The sequence below is a fragment of the Tenrec ecaudatus genome, chromosome 1 (assembly GCF_050624435.1).
Source record: "Tenrec ecaudatus isolate mTenEca1 chromosome 1, mTenEca1.hap1, whole genome shotgun sequence".
Lineage (NCBI taxonomy): Eukaryota > Metazoa > Chordata > Mammalia > Afrosoricida > Tenrecidae > Tenrec > Tenrec ecaudatus.
Window position 1 is genome coordinate 15,027,666 of NC_134530.1, and position 13,868 is coordinate 15,041,533.

The 13,868-nt window shown below is 51.3% G+C and overlaps 1 pseudogene; it reads left to right on the forward strand.

Annotated features, from left to right (window-relative positions):
- Nucleotides 1–4,451: 4,451 nt before the first annotated feature.
- LOC142444677 (calcium-independent mitochondrial carrier protein SCaMC-3L-like) overlaps nt 4,452–13,868 on the forward strand; it is a 34,916-nt pseudogene continuing 25,499 nt past the window's right edge.

The window sequence follows — 13,868 nt, forward strand, 5'->3', positions numbered from 1 at the left end:
GTATGTTTTCCCCATCCTTTGATTTTTGAGTCTATGCTTATCTATGCTTTATGGCATTAAATGTGACCAAATCTGGAGTAGGCTTCATGTGTACTAAAAAAAAGAAAAGGTATAATGTGTTTTGTTGGGTGAAGTTGTCCTTCTTGTGTCTAAGAGATCAAGTTGATTGTATTGCTTAGTTCTTCTTTATGTTCCTTAATTTTCTAGATAATTTTGTCATTTGCAAAATTGATGGGAAATGGGATAATTGGTTCCCATTTGCTGTGTTGATCACAAGATCAATTCTACAGACCATGGGCCATACGTTGAGGGCGAGCTTGGTGTCAGTGGTCTTTACTGCTATTGTGGATCATCTAGGGTATGGTCAGCAACCTTTTTGGCTCTCACAGGATCCTCTTTTTGGGGATTTACAAGAAAACCCAAAGGAAATTTTTAACTAACTGCCACACTGTCTTTTCTGATTCTACCATCCTCAGCACATTAGAAGAACTTCTATCTCCTCAGTATAGATGGATACAGACCAGCATGAGGTCGTTCCAGAGCCTTGCTCTCCCTCTTCCCTGGTGAAATCACTGCAGGTAACAGTGGAAGAAGTTGCCTAGATATATCTTTCTTGTCCTTTTCAAAAATGTTTCTTCCTTGTTGAGAACATCCACATCAAAACACTCATTTATCCAGTAACGACTTCATGTACAAGCAATTGTCGCTGACGCATGATGTCCCTCCAGTAGTGTGACCATTCTCACCTATCTTTCCCCAGATATCCTCCTCCATTCTCATTAATTCATTATATTCAAGTTTCCTATCAAATAAGTACCTGTCACTGCACGAATACCTGGCTGTGGTGACAACAATGGCTTTATAGTAGGGTTTGAGGTGAGATACTGCAAGACCACCAGCTTCGTTTTTCTTCTCAAGGAGTTCTTTGCCTATCCTGTTTTTCTCTCTTGTGGACCAGAGAAAAAAGTATTCAAAATACAAACAGGAAAAATAATGCACAGTAAGAATCTCAGGGTCGTTATTTTATGTCTGCTTGTGTTCTAAGCTTTGTCCATCAGTTTGACTCTGATGTGGACATTAACTTGTGGATTGATGAGATGTTGCAACTAGAGGACGCAGAAAGTCAATGGAAAGCAAAGAGAGAAAATAATCATATTTCTCCCTTGTCATTACTTGTCCCACAGTTGTTTAAGAAGTCTTATTAAAGATTTATTATAAGAATAGTGCACAGCACAAAGAGGGAGAGGTTATAGGAGTGTTAGAACACAGAGCAACAGCCATGCCAACAGAAGATGGCTGGATCGATCTCTTGTCTTTGGCGGAAATCAGGACTCTGAGGAGCAGAGAAGTTTTGAGCAGTTTGGGGCAGTGTCCAGTCATATATTATTTACTACCTTGTGGTCTTTTATGATGTCAGGTTGGGGTAGAGATTAAGGTAAAGGGAAGTATTGGGGTGTCTGATACACCTGAGAGACCTATAGTGTTATGATTAGGTTAATGATCATGAAGGATAAGATCTCGGATGGCCTAGGTCACAGGGAATGGGATTTTCACGTCATGGGTGATGGAGGTGATCACGTGGTGGTGAGGAGTGTAGTCTCTCCATGCCATCTACCTGGATGGTGGAAAGAGACAAATGAAGCAATGACCTACTCAGAGGCAGGATGCTTACCAAAGTGGCTTTGTGTGCTGTCCAGGGGGTAGTGACATGGGACAGCTGGAGAATAGTTATGGCCATCCAATATGTCAGTCAGCAGAGGGTTCAGTCATCTTTGCTCCTTTGGCCTAATGTCAGCAAAGAAATTGTATTATATTTAACTTTCATCAAAATGATAGATCTTCATTTTGTTTAGACCTGTCTGTGTGCATCCATGATGATCAAATTCATCAGGGGATTTGAAAAGTACTTTCTATACATTATAATTGAGGTGAAGCAACAGTTAAGCTCTGCCTACTACCCAAATGGTTCATCGTAGTAACCTACACTGGTTCCACCAGAAGCAGTTCTTGGAATTGCTAGCTCTGGGGCTGTTCTCCTTTGGTGTTTAGGGTCATTATGAGTTAGGATCACTTGGGCCCTTTTGAGGCAGGATCTCTCAAAAGAATCCAACGCATGTTATCCAATAGTAGTGCTGTCTAGGTAATATGATTCATTCTTACAACCCAAGTGAACTATTATCAATCGCTCTCTTCTTATGGATGTCACACTCGGTGTGTAGCACAAGCTATTACCCAGGATTCATAGGAATCTGTCAGAAATGGAAGCATATTTGCTGCTTTGATTGTATTTTGTTCCCAGTGAGGAGAATGTATAATCAAACGCAGATAAACTGAAAAAAAAAAAAAGCAAAACTGAGCTAATCTCACTTCTTATCTGGCTATAGGAGTCTCTGGATGGCTCAGTTTTGTCCTGCTCCTCTCCCTCCTCCATTGCATCCTTTGCCACTTACACCTCATTGACTGTCACAACACAGCCTCATTCAAATCACCTTCGATGTTGTCTTCACTGTGCCCGTTTTCACAGTTCTGGCTCAAACCTTGACTTGATTGTGTTAGAGAGGGTTCTCTAGGGAAGCAAAACATGGATTCTTTTGAATATTTATATATATGTGATATGACAGCTAATCAGTCCACATAGCAGTACAGAGGGCTCAGTCCAACTCACTTCTGTTTGTGAAGTCCTTTTGTAAACATAGACACACACTCAGGGTTCTCACCTTCCCTTCTACAGTGTCCTGGGATACCTGGCGTACCTGGCCAAAAACCTGCCCGACACCTTCCGTGAGGCCAAGTTCCTGATAGCATGCCGGTGTTCTCTAGTGTCTGGGCCATCTTCCTCCCAAGGGAGCTCATGGTCGTTGTGGATATTTCCATCTTGGCCTCCAAGTGTGGGGCATGTAGGCTTCATCTTTGCACAACAGTGCTATATGATCTCCCTAAGGCCAACTAGAAACACATCGAATGGGTTAAGGAATAAAATATGCTTGGGAAGAAAGTGATCCACAGCTCTGTGAGCTTTTCTCATAGATTTTACAAAAATAATAAGCATAAGTCGAAATATAAACGATGCCTTCCCCAGTCAGCTTTTATGCCATGAACGCATCAGCTTTTGTTTTCCATGGCTTGTTGATTTCAAGTTCTGGGAGTGAGTTCCAATCCATAGGAACCTCGGGTACAAAAGAAGAAGGCCGAGCCGGGCCTGTGCATTCTCACAGTTTGTGGACACTTGACTCTTGCATCCAGTTTTCCAGTCCTCTCGCTGGGGTCACTTTCTTACTGCTTTCTTTCCTGCACCTAACATGTCATCCTTTCCCAGCTACTGGTCCCTCTTGTTAGTAAGTCCAAAATAAATGGGACAACTCCTCACAATCTGAGTATGCTTCTCACAGAACTGATTTGCTTGTTCTACATCTCTAAACAGGAAGTAAAGGGAGGAGCCAACATCCTTGGGCGGGTCCAGCAGTGAACTCGCTGGCATTGAGGCCACCGGAAAGAGGGGCTTTGGTAGAAAGTCCTTGCGTTCCATGTCTCAAAGATGATGAAAGAGCTGGTGACTACGCCAACCCCCCATCCCAGCAGCCACTTCCATCCATCTGCAAACCACCTTGCCCCCGGTCAGGTGGCTGTGACAGTCCTTGTCGACAGAAAAACTGCGGGGAGCAGCTAGCCTAAAAATCAGCAGCAGGTGCGCTTCACCACCATGTAGCTCTTCAAGCTGTCAGAAACGGGGTGGCCTAGCCTTCACTTCTGTAACTCGCCTCTCGGTACTTTCAAACCGGGCACTTTTCAGTGAATAAACCAGGCTTTGACCGGTTCCCATGGACAAAATCCTGTGGCATACTTCCTCCTCGGGAACCAGTGAGGACGCCATGCGTGGGGCCGGACTCCAGGTTGGGGGACGAGCCCCAAAGTGGGCAGGGAGACAAGCCTGGAGATCTGCTTCTGCCCAGAGACCTACAAGAAAGTCCTTTAAAGCACAGTTCTACTCGCTACCGCTGGGGGCGCAGCGGGCCAGTCTGACAACCTTATTAATGGGTTTGTTTTCCCTGTAAAACATTAGTAGGTTTGGGGCGCCAGGTAGGGGCCCCGATGGGGCACGTGGGCAAGGGTTCAGCTGTGAACCTAAAGTGTGAGGCTTCAAGCCACCAGCCCTTCCGGAGAGCGATGTGAGCACCCTTGGGGCCTGGTGGGCTTGCCACCGTGGGGTGGCTCTCAGCTGGGGTTGTGGGCTTTCCTGCCACACACCAGGGGCTCTCAAGGACCTCTGTGACCTCACTGGCTCCAGGAGGACTTAAGGCCCTGCAGACAGCTCTTACTTTGAGACGACAATGGCGACTCTACCTGACAAGAAGCAACAGCGTTGCTCTTGGGCAAACACCCAATTTCAAAGATTCACGACATTTTTATTCCCCGAAAATCCAGCCCCGCGTCCGTCCCCACCGCCTCGCATCATGCCCCCGCCCCCATCACCCTCCCAGGACTGGAATCCCCCGAACACTCTCCTTCCCGGGCTTGTGTTCAGCCAGGTGGCTGATCACAAGCAAAAGCCTGCCACCTACCAGCAGGTAAGACTGGGGACTCAGCACACATTGTGGGGGAGGGCGAAAGCAGCCTGTGCCCAGCCTTTAGCTCCCTAGGTCCGTGTCAAAAGGGGGGCTTTGCCAGTCAGGCACCGACCTATTCTCTCACAGTTAGGAGGCCGAGGGCATTCCTCCAACACAGAATGAGCCTATGGGGCAGAGGGGGTTTCTGAGGCTAGCGGGCTTTCAGAGAGCAGGCAGCCTCAACTTTCTCTTTTAAAAAGTGCTGGTGAGGAGGAACAACTGACCTTACTGTTAACAGTTCAACACATAACCTGTGACACCACCAAGGAACCCAGTTAGGAGTTCAAATTCAGAGTTCTCTCTCTCTGTCTCTGTCTCTCTCTGTCTCTCTCTGTCTCTCTCTGTCTCTCTCTGTCTCTCTCTCTCTCTCTCTCTCTCTCTCTCTCTCTCTCTCTCTCTCTCTCTCTCTCTCTCTCTCTCCCTGTCTCCTTTTTCATCCATTTATGCTTCATGTGGTTTCTTAGAGCTCAAAAGAGATGGGCTCAGAAACCTCTCTGCACTCATGTCGGAAACTCACTGCCATAAATCCCTGCTGACTCACAGTGACCCCACAGGACTTGGTAGAAGTGCCCCTTGGGGTCCGGAGACTGGAGCGCTTTAAGGGAGTAGAAAGCCTCATCTTTCTGTGGAGCGTGTGGAGGGCTGGGATTAGTCACTGCTGACTTCCTGGTTAGCAGACCAAATGCATGACCCCCGGGAGGCCAGCAGGGCCCCTCTCACAAGTGTGGTGGTTGACAGCATGTTGAGAATGTCAGGCAAGACAGAAAAGGCCAACTATCACACAAAGGTGGGCCATCTCAAAAAACTCCCAAATCAAGAAAATTTTAAATTATCATTCAAAAAAGATCGACCCTCTCGGGAACTTGCCAGGGCAGTTCGACTCTGCGGGTAGGGCAACTGTTGGTCGGAGTTGGCCCGATGACAGTGGGTTTGGCTGGGTTTGGCCTGGTCCTCTGTAGGCTTCCAGTCTGCTCAGCCCTGAAAAACTCCATGCAGGAGAATGCGTCTGTCACATCTGTCTTCTCTTGCTGGTTGATGTGGACTGCTGACCATTGGGCGAGCAGTGGGTTGCTTACCTACCGCAATTAAGACGCTGGTGAAGAGTTGCCATGAGTATCTCTTGGGTAGGATACCTCAATTCCTAAGCCCCTCTAGGCGAGCCCAGTGTCCCGAACTAAGCAGAATGGATTGGCATGAGCTTCCGACCTTGGCAAGGAGAGGAGAGCCCATGACATTGGGTGGGGATCTCTATCTGGCCCACAGCTGTTGGATACTGGAGAAGTCCTGATGGTCCCCATGGGGGACGCAAGGATGGACAAGGAGGGGGCCTGGTGGAAGATTCTGCTCTCTGGAGCCGTCGCGGGAACCGTGTCCCGCACCAGCACCGCCCCTCTGGACCGGACCCGAGTGCACATGCAGGTGTGGGCGTGGGGCCTCCACTGCAGCCAATGGGCATTAGTGGGCGGGGCTTTCCCGGTTTCAGGGTGGGGCTCTAGGGTATTGTTGGGGATACAGGAAGGAGATTGTGGTTTTGGTGGATGGGGACAAGGGCGAGCAATGGAGCCCAGAGGTGAGGGGGAAGCTTGGAGTGACGGGGGAGCCTGATTTTTTCAATGGCGCTGCCTCCACCCAGATCCGAGGAGCTGGGAGCTGCAGGTGGGGCTGGGTTGAGAATGGAGAGGGCATCGGGGAGGGGTTTGTCCAAGGGTCAGGTCTTTTCCACCCTCAGGTTTACTCTTCCAAAAAACACCTTATGAACCTGCTGGGGGGGTTACGGAGCCTGATCCAGGAGGGAGGCTTCCGCTCGCTGTGGCGCGGCAATGGTATAAACGTGCTCAAGATCGCCCCTGAGTATGGGATCAAGTTTCTCGTCTTCGAAGAGGTAGGAAGTGATAGGCGTCTACAGCCCCGCCCTCCGGATCACACGAGCCCGCCTTCCCAGCCCTCTGTCTCCTGTCCGAGTCCTCAGGCCCTCTCCAAGGTGGGCTTGAGGCTGGAAGGCCCCGGAGCTGTGCTCACCTTCCTCTCTCCTCGCTCGGGCCCGCAGTGTAAAGCTCACTTCGGGGAGTCCTCAAACCCCATCTTCCAGGAGGATGTCTTGGCGGGGTCTCTGGCGGTGGCCGTTTCCCAGACGCTCATCAACCCCTTGGAGGTAAGTGAGAGCCTGCTCAGTGGACGGCCTCGCACAATGAAGCGACTGCAGCCCCTACCTACTGCGCAATGACTCTTGTGCCCCAGGCATCCTGCACAAAGCACCGTGTTCGACCCTCACCAGGACCCGCCACATGATCTGCCGGCTCCATTTGGTTGGTGGTTACTGTCAGATTGGCTGTGATGCTAGGTAACCTGGCCATGGCATTCTTGGGCACCTCCTATGCACGTGACAGCTGGACTTTGACTGAGAAAGACTGAAGAAGCATCGATGCCCTTGAACGATGGTGCTGGTGAGGGATGTGGTCGGTTCCCCGGACTGTCAAATGAACTCCCAGATCTGCCAGAATGCTCTGAGAGGCAAGGATGGCGAGACTTTGGCTCCCAGACTTTGGCCATGTTCCTGTCCAGTGAGCAGGACCCACAAGGAGATGGGTGGATACAGTGGCTGCATCCCCGGCAGAAACATCAGAAGCACAGTTAAGATGATGTACGATTGGGTTGGTTCCTGCTGCTCCACTGAGTCCCTGTGAGTCAGAACCGAGTCCCCAGCACCTCACAGGAAGCACTCGCATGACAGCAGGGAACACTGCTCGGACAGAGACACTCAGTGCCCTTTGGGGATACTGTTAATCCATCTCTGGGAAGCTGGCCCTTGTGTTTTACTGACCTCCTCCTTTCGCAACCAGGACATCTTTTTTTATCACCACTGGGTTTCCTGGTCACTCAGCCAAAGTCTTGCTGTCCTCACATCTCAGAAGCCTCTGCTGGCATTGCCCTAAGCCGGGCTCCTCCTTCGGGGATCCCATCGTCCAGATACTGTTCTTGCCAATACCGTCTTTCTTAGGCATAGACTGATTGCCCAACTGTTACGTGCATATGACGTCACCATGGCTTCCAGCTGAGTCCTGCCTGTGGCATTGTGGCTCTTGGACACTTCTCAAGAGGGGTGTTGCACAAGTGCCCAAGGCAGCCTGTCCCTTGAGTGCCTGATTGCGGCTCCAGTGGGAGCTAGTGGCAGATCTGAGCCAGACGGAAACCCTTGACAGCTTTGCTCTTTGCTCTTTGCGTCACTCTGTTGTTTCTTGGTCCAGTTCTGAGGTCGTTGGTTTCCTCTGTGTTGGGGTGCCATCCATCCTGACGGCTGTAGTCTTTGATCTTCATCGGTAAGTACTTCCAGTCAACTTTCCTCCCAGCCAGCAAGGCTGTGTCCTTGGCACCCGGCAGGCTCCTCAATGGCCTTGCTCGGCTCCTGATTCCACGTACTTGTTGGCATCGCCCAGCATCTGGGATCACTGTTTGCACACAGGATGGAATCCTGAAGACAGGGAGGGGATCCGACGTTGAAGCACAACTTCCCTGGTTTGAAACCCGGCGGTCTTCCTGCCTCTGCTCATGTGTTCATATGAATGTGGGGACCCAGCTGGTGTGGTTCACGGAGCGTGAACATCAATTGTTTTGTGTTTCTGGTGTCCAGTGTGTAGTTGACGAGACCAGATATGGCTGGGGATACAATCCCAGACAGTACACCTGAGGCACAGTTACCACCCTTCAGTCAGGAAGGCTGGCACGGGACGGGAATGGTTTCAGCAGAGCTTCTAGACCAAAGCTTCCCAGAGTGGGTGGGCTTGAGCCTGGAGGGAGCACGGAGGGAGGCGTGCTGAGAAGACCCAGTGAGGCTGCAGAAACAGATCCCTACACATTATGTGGTACCATTGGCTTTAGTAGTAAAGTGTTGCATTGCCAGCGGGTCATGATTTTGTTCTGAAAGGGGGTAGAAATCAAAGTAAAATTGGGCACAACTCTTGTACCGGATAAACCAGGAAGCAAGGGCTGGCCATCTACTTGCCACACTCGTGTATAAAACCCTGGGGGGTTGCCTCCTGACAGATGAGGTTAACAAACCTGGAGAGTGAGTGTCTGTTTCCCTGGGGCGGGTGTTTGATTTGAGGCAGGGCTGGCTCCAGGGCACTTAGCCCCATATGTCCCACTCACTGCACTTCTCCGGGCCCCAGAACAGGGATGCCCATAGGGGTTCTGAGGACCCTCCTCACCAGTGTCCCCTTGACGACCGTGGACAGTCTCACCGACCTCTGAGGGCCTGGAGGCCCACCCCGTTGTTGAGCTTTGCCAACAGGGCTCCTTGCACAGGGACAGGGCATGAGTCCCCCATGAGACTACTGACAGGAGCTCCCTGGCCTCCCTGCCTCCACAGGTGCTGAAGACACGCCTCACGCTGGGACGCACAGGCCAGTACGATGGCCTAGGTGACTGCGTCGGCCAGATTCTTCGCATGAAGGCCCGGCCGCGTTCTATAGGGGTTATGCGCCCAACATGCTTGGCATCATCCCGTATGCCTGCACTGACCTGGCTGTCAATAAGGTTGGCAGAGGTGGGGGTGAGGTTGCTGTAGGCGGCATTGACGTGGCCCAGGACTAGGGCCAATTCTGAGCCTTCTCTGGCCCCCTACCCCTTGCAGATGATGAACAACATACGGGTAAAGAGCAGAGGGGATAACGAAGAACACAGCCAGGCTTACAACATCTACACACAGACGGTGTCCACAGTGTGTGGCCAGATGGCTAGCTATCCCCTGACGCTATTAAGGACCAAGCTCCAAGCAAAAGGTCTGCCTGCCCCTGATGAGACCCACTTTGTGGCCCCACCAAATGCCCTCAGCACATCCCACACCCCCATTCTCCTTACTTGGCCCTGACCTCTTAGGCTGCCATCAAAATGCCTAGAACTCATACTTCCCCAAAAATCTTAACATCCTGTGCCATTTACCCTCAGTCCCAAAGGTGATCTAGTCCTGGGTGACACACACCTCGCCCCCGCCCCCACCCCGTGCATGTTTTCCTCCTGACCTTGTGACACAACACTTGCTGAGGAGATGGTGGCCAACTTACACATTCCTGTGTCGGAGGGAAGTTGGGAAATCCGGGGCTGTTTCAAGGGCCCCGTTTGGGGAAGGGCATCTCTAGGCCTTCCTTCCCTAGCATATATCGGTGGACTTCAAACTTCCAATTAGAAGCTGAGCCAATGTCCCAAGGATAGACCACGCAGGGACCCCAGGACACTGGACTCACACCCCCAAAGAGGCCAGCTTGCTCAAATAGACTCATGACACACCTGCACCATACATTCTATCCGGAGATTCACATTGACCCAAATGGACAGAGCAGAATGACTCCTTAAGGTCTCTGAAGGTGTCCATCCTCATGGGAGCAGAGAGCTTCAGCATTCATCACTTGACACTGACTCGGCAACCCTAGAAGATGGGGTGGAATGCCATTGTGGGTGTCTGGGACTGTACCTCAACCATTATGGGAGTAGACAGCCTTGTCTTTTTCCCAGAGAGGCACTGGTGGGTACACACTGCTGGCTTTGAGGTGAGTAGACTAGACTCAACGCACTGGGCCACCTGGGCTCACTTCACCTTTAGCAGCTCCTCCTCACCAGGGTCCCCAAAACAACTCCTCAGATCTAATTCCCCAACTACCTTAATCACCACAACCCAACCCATCTGAAACTCTCAAAACAGACCAGAGCTCACTCCCTGACCTTGACAAAGCCTCTCTCCACAAGCCCCCTGAACACATGCCCAAGGCCCTAGCCAAACATAGGCATCCTCACCACAGTCACCTCTTTCAGGGGAATTGTCCAGAAACCCTTTCCCTACAAGAGCGCCTGAAAACACCCTGAATGAAGTCTTTTGTTGCCGCCTCCACACTAGCTCATTTCCTCTGTAACATTCCAGACTCCAGGCTTTTCCTATCAGTACCCCAACACCCCCACTTCCTTTATTCTATGTGTAATAACTTGGCCTCATTCCTCATAGATACTGTGGAGGGCTCAAAGCCCAGCATGTGGGCCATTTTCAGAGACATCGTGGCTGAGCAGGGCTGGCCGGGGCTCTTCCGAGGCCTAACACCCACTCTATTAAAAGTTATCCCGGCTGTGGCCATCAGCTGCACGGTCTATACAACAATGAAAAGCACCCTGGGAGTTTAGGTGAGAGCCAGACCACAGGTAGATAGGGGTGATTAGGTGGGGTCAGTCCCTTCAACAGTACATGATGTGACACCCGCTCCTCCTGACAGGCTCTCCTGGGGAGGACATGATTGTGTCCATGGAGGTGCCTGAAAACTCCAGGAGCAGGAGTAGAAGGCCAGCATGTGGTGGAAACTGCTGTTGGCAGACTGGTGGACAGTTCTCTGACATGCACTGGCAGAGGCCCAGGAACCAACCCAACCACTTCATGCAGGTGAGGGGCTTTGGAGAGAACTGCCATCTCCCCAGGAGTATATGAACTTTGGATGAAAGGGTGCCAAGTGGCGGTTGTGTAATTAGGTCAATTGAAAGAGATATCAGACAAAATGAGGCATTCAATTGCTCACTTCTCAGACGTCCAGGATCTCAGCTGTCAGATCCGTGCAGGGAGGGGGGATATATTTCAGGTCAGGGCTTATATACACTTTGGGGACATGCAAGCCCCCCTGGTTCCATTGTAAATGGGAGGGGTTGTACCTTCGGCATACTTGCAATAGGAAGGGACAGGCAAGGGGTGTACACGCCACAGTAAGAGCAATACTAAGAGTATCCATGTGACAAGATTGGCGGCCTCTAAGGACCAGAAGGCAGCCAAATCTTGTACCTCCTGGAGTTGGCTTCACCTGGCTTTGGGGCTGTCCTTCAGGGGAACAATCCACTGTCCCACTGATCAGGGAGTGGGCCACATCTCAGGTGGGACAGACTATATAGTCTGAATGCTCTAGATGGCCATAGCCCTCAGGCAGGAAACCTTGAAGCAGTTCACCTCCAAGTGACTAGCCATTGACCATGTGTTAGCAAGCAGCATCTTAGGTTTGGATAAAATATGGGGGAACAACCTGGGGAATAACCTACCTGTATGCGACACATTCCCAGCACCCTTGTGTCCCTACCCAGGTCTACTCCTACAAAACCAACAACCTGGATATCCTGGGGGACCTGTGGAGCATGGTCAATGCAGGTGCGGTCCACTCATTGTGCTGTGGCAATGACATGAACGTCCTCAAGGGAGAAACTAGAGGGCACACAAGTTGATCAAGTTCATGGCCCATGAACAGGAGGGAGCTGTGAGCAGGCATGGCATGGTAGGTAGCAGTGGGGGCTGGGCTCTTGGAGGTGAAGGGGCACTGCTAAGGCCCTGACACCTGTGCCTCCCACCCACAGGTTACATGGGCCATCCTGTGCCAGTAAGACATTCTGTGTGGACAGGAGAGCTCAATGGCTGGCTGCATGGCTAGTGCCAGAAATCAAACCTATATTCCAGAAAAGAAAGCATCATTGATCCAATGGAGGTGAGGAGGAGCTTGGGCCAACAGCAGGGGGAGCCCCATTAGCTGCTCCTGAGGCAGCACTCCTTTTGTAGTGTGGCAATGGGAGGTAGGGTTTCCAGAGAGAGTGATCAAGTGCCACCCTGTTGGCACCAACTCCTTGGATCCCAGAAGCCACAGAACAAGCCTTGCCTGTTCCCATGTCTTGGCCTCTGTGCTCCATAGCTATCTCATTGGCAGGTTTGCGAGAATAGGTTAGCAGGCATATAATCCTCTTCTTAGATTGGAAACTCTGCTGACCACAGTCTACCCTGAAGTCCCCACTGCCAGATAGGTGGCAGCTTCTCATGATGTCTCTTGTCTTAGAATGGTCCCGGTACTCTCCAGGTGCTGAAAACGAAGTTGACCCTGTGCCGGATGGGCCAGTACATGGGACTGCAGGACTGCTACCAGAAGATCCTGGGGAACTGGGGTCCTGGGCCTTCTACCGCAGTTAACTGACCAAAGTGCTGGGGGTCTTCCCCTATGCAGCCATCGACCTGGGCCTCTCTGAGGTCCTGGGGCTGCTCATCCCTGTCCGCCGAGTATGCCGCAGGCCTGCATCAAGGATACTTCCTGTTCCAAAGCGTCCAGGATTCTCCTCCTGGCTCCCTACCTCTGACAGGGACGCCTCTCAGCCTTACCAGGCCACTTCCTGGCTGTGGGGGACAGAGGGGAATGAGGAGCCGCCCTTCTCTGTCCAGACCCCCTGCAGTTTGACACATCATGGGACATGCTTTGTCCAATCCTCCCAGGGACTGTCTTGTGGGTTGCCTCCCGGTCAATCTCACTGAATTAGGACTGGCTCCGGATAACTGCCCTAAAGGTCTGATCCATTTCCGTAACCAAGTGGGGCCACAATACGAATTCAACAAGGATCGCGTTGGCCAGAAAATGGGACTTTGCATTCCCATATTCTCCGCGACGTTCACAACTCCGGTCATGAAACCTCAGAATGGTCTGAGATTCTGTACGTTCATGCCATCTTTTCCTCTGCTCTCGTCCCCCTTTCTGTGCCTCCTGCCAAACCAGCCAACGTCCTCCTTTCTCAATCCCCTCTGGTGGACTCTTCCAAACTCCGGAACCTCCCACCACCGCACACACTTCCCATCCTTCTGATAGCTTGGATGTTTTGTTCTTCACACTTCCCGATCCTCCACCCTAGTCCCTACCATCTCCTATGAGTCTGGAACCAACCCCACCACCTTCTCAGCCTTCAGAGCTCCCCAAACATCTGTCTCCCCCTCCGGACCCCCTTCACTCCCCTGTTGTTTGGAGTGGAAGACCCTATCCCAGTTCAAGCGCTCTTCTCCATGATGGATCTTTCGCAAATAGAAAAATGCTTACGGACATTTTTTAAGGACCCCACTACTTGTTTTAAAGACTTTCAAACCTCACACAAACGTATGACTTAACATGGATGATCTTTATATCGTCGTTACGTCTACTCTTAACCCTGATGAGCGAGAGCAGGTTTTTTCAATGGCACAGCAGCATGCAGACAGGTCCACCTCACAGGTGCCACCATGCCCATAGGCCCCCAGGCGGTCCGTAGGGGGACCTGACCTGATCTTATCAAACAGATACCCATGCTGGATGAGAGGGCAGAGCTGGCCGAGACCGCTTGATACAATGTTTGTTGGCCGGCTTACACGCCATCTCTCATAAAGCAGTTAAGTTTGACAAGCTAGGAGAAATTACCCAGCAGCCAAATGAAAACCTCGCACCTTTCCCTTCACACTTCACTGAAGCC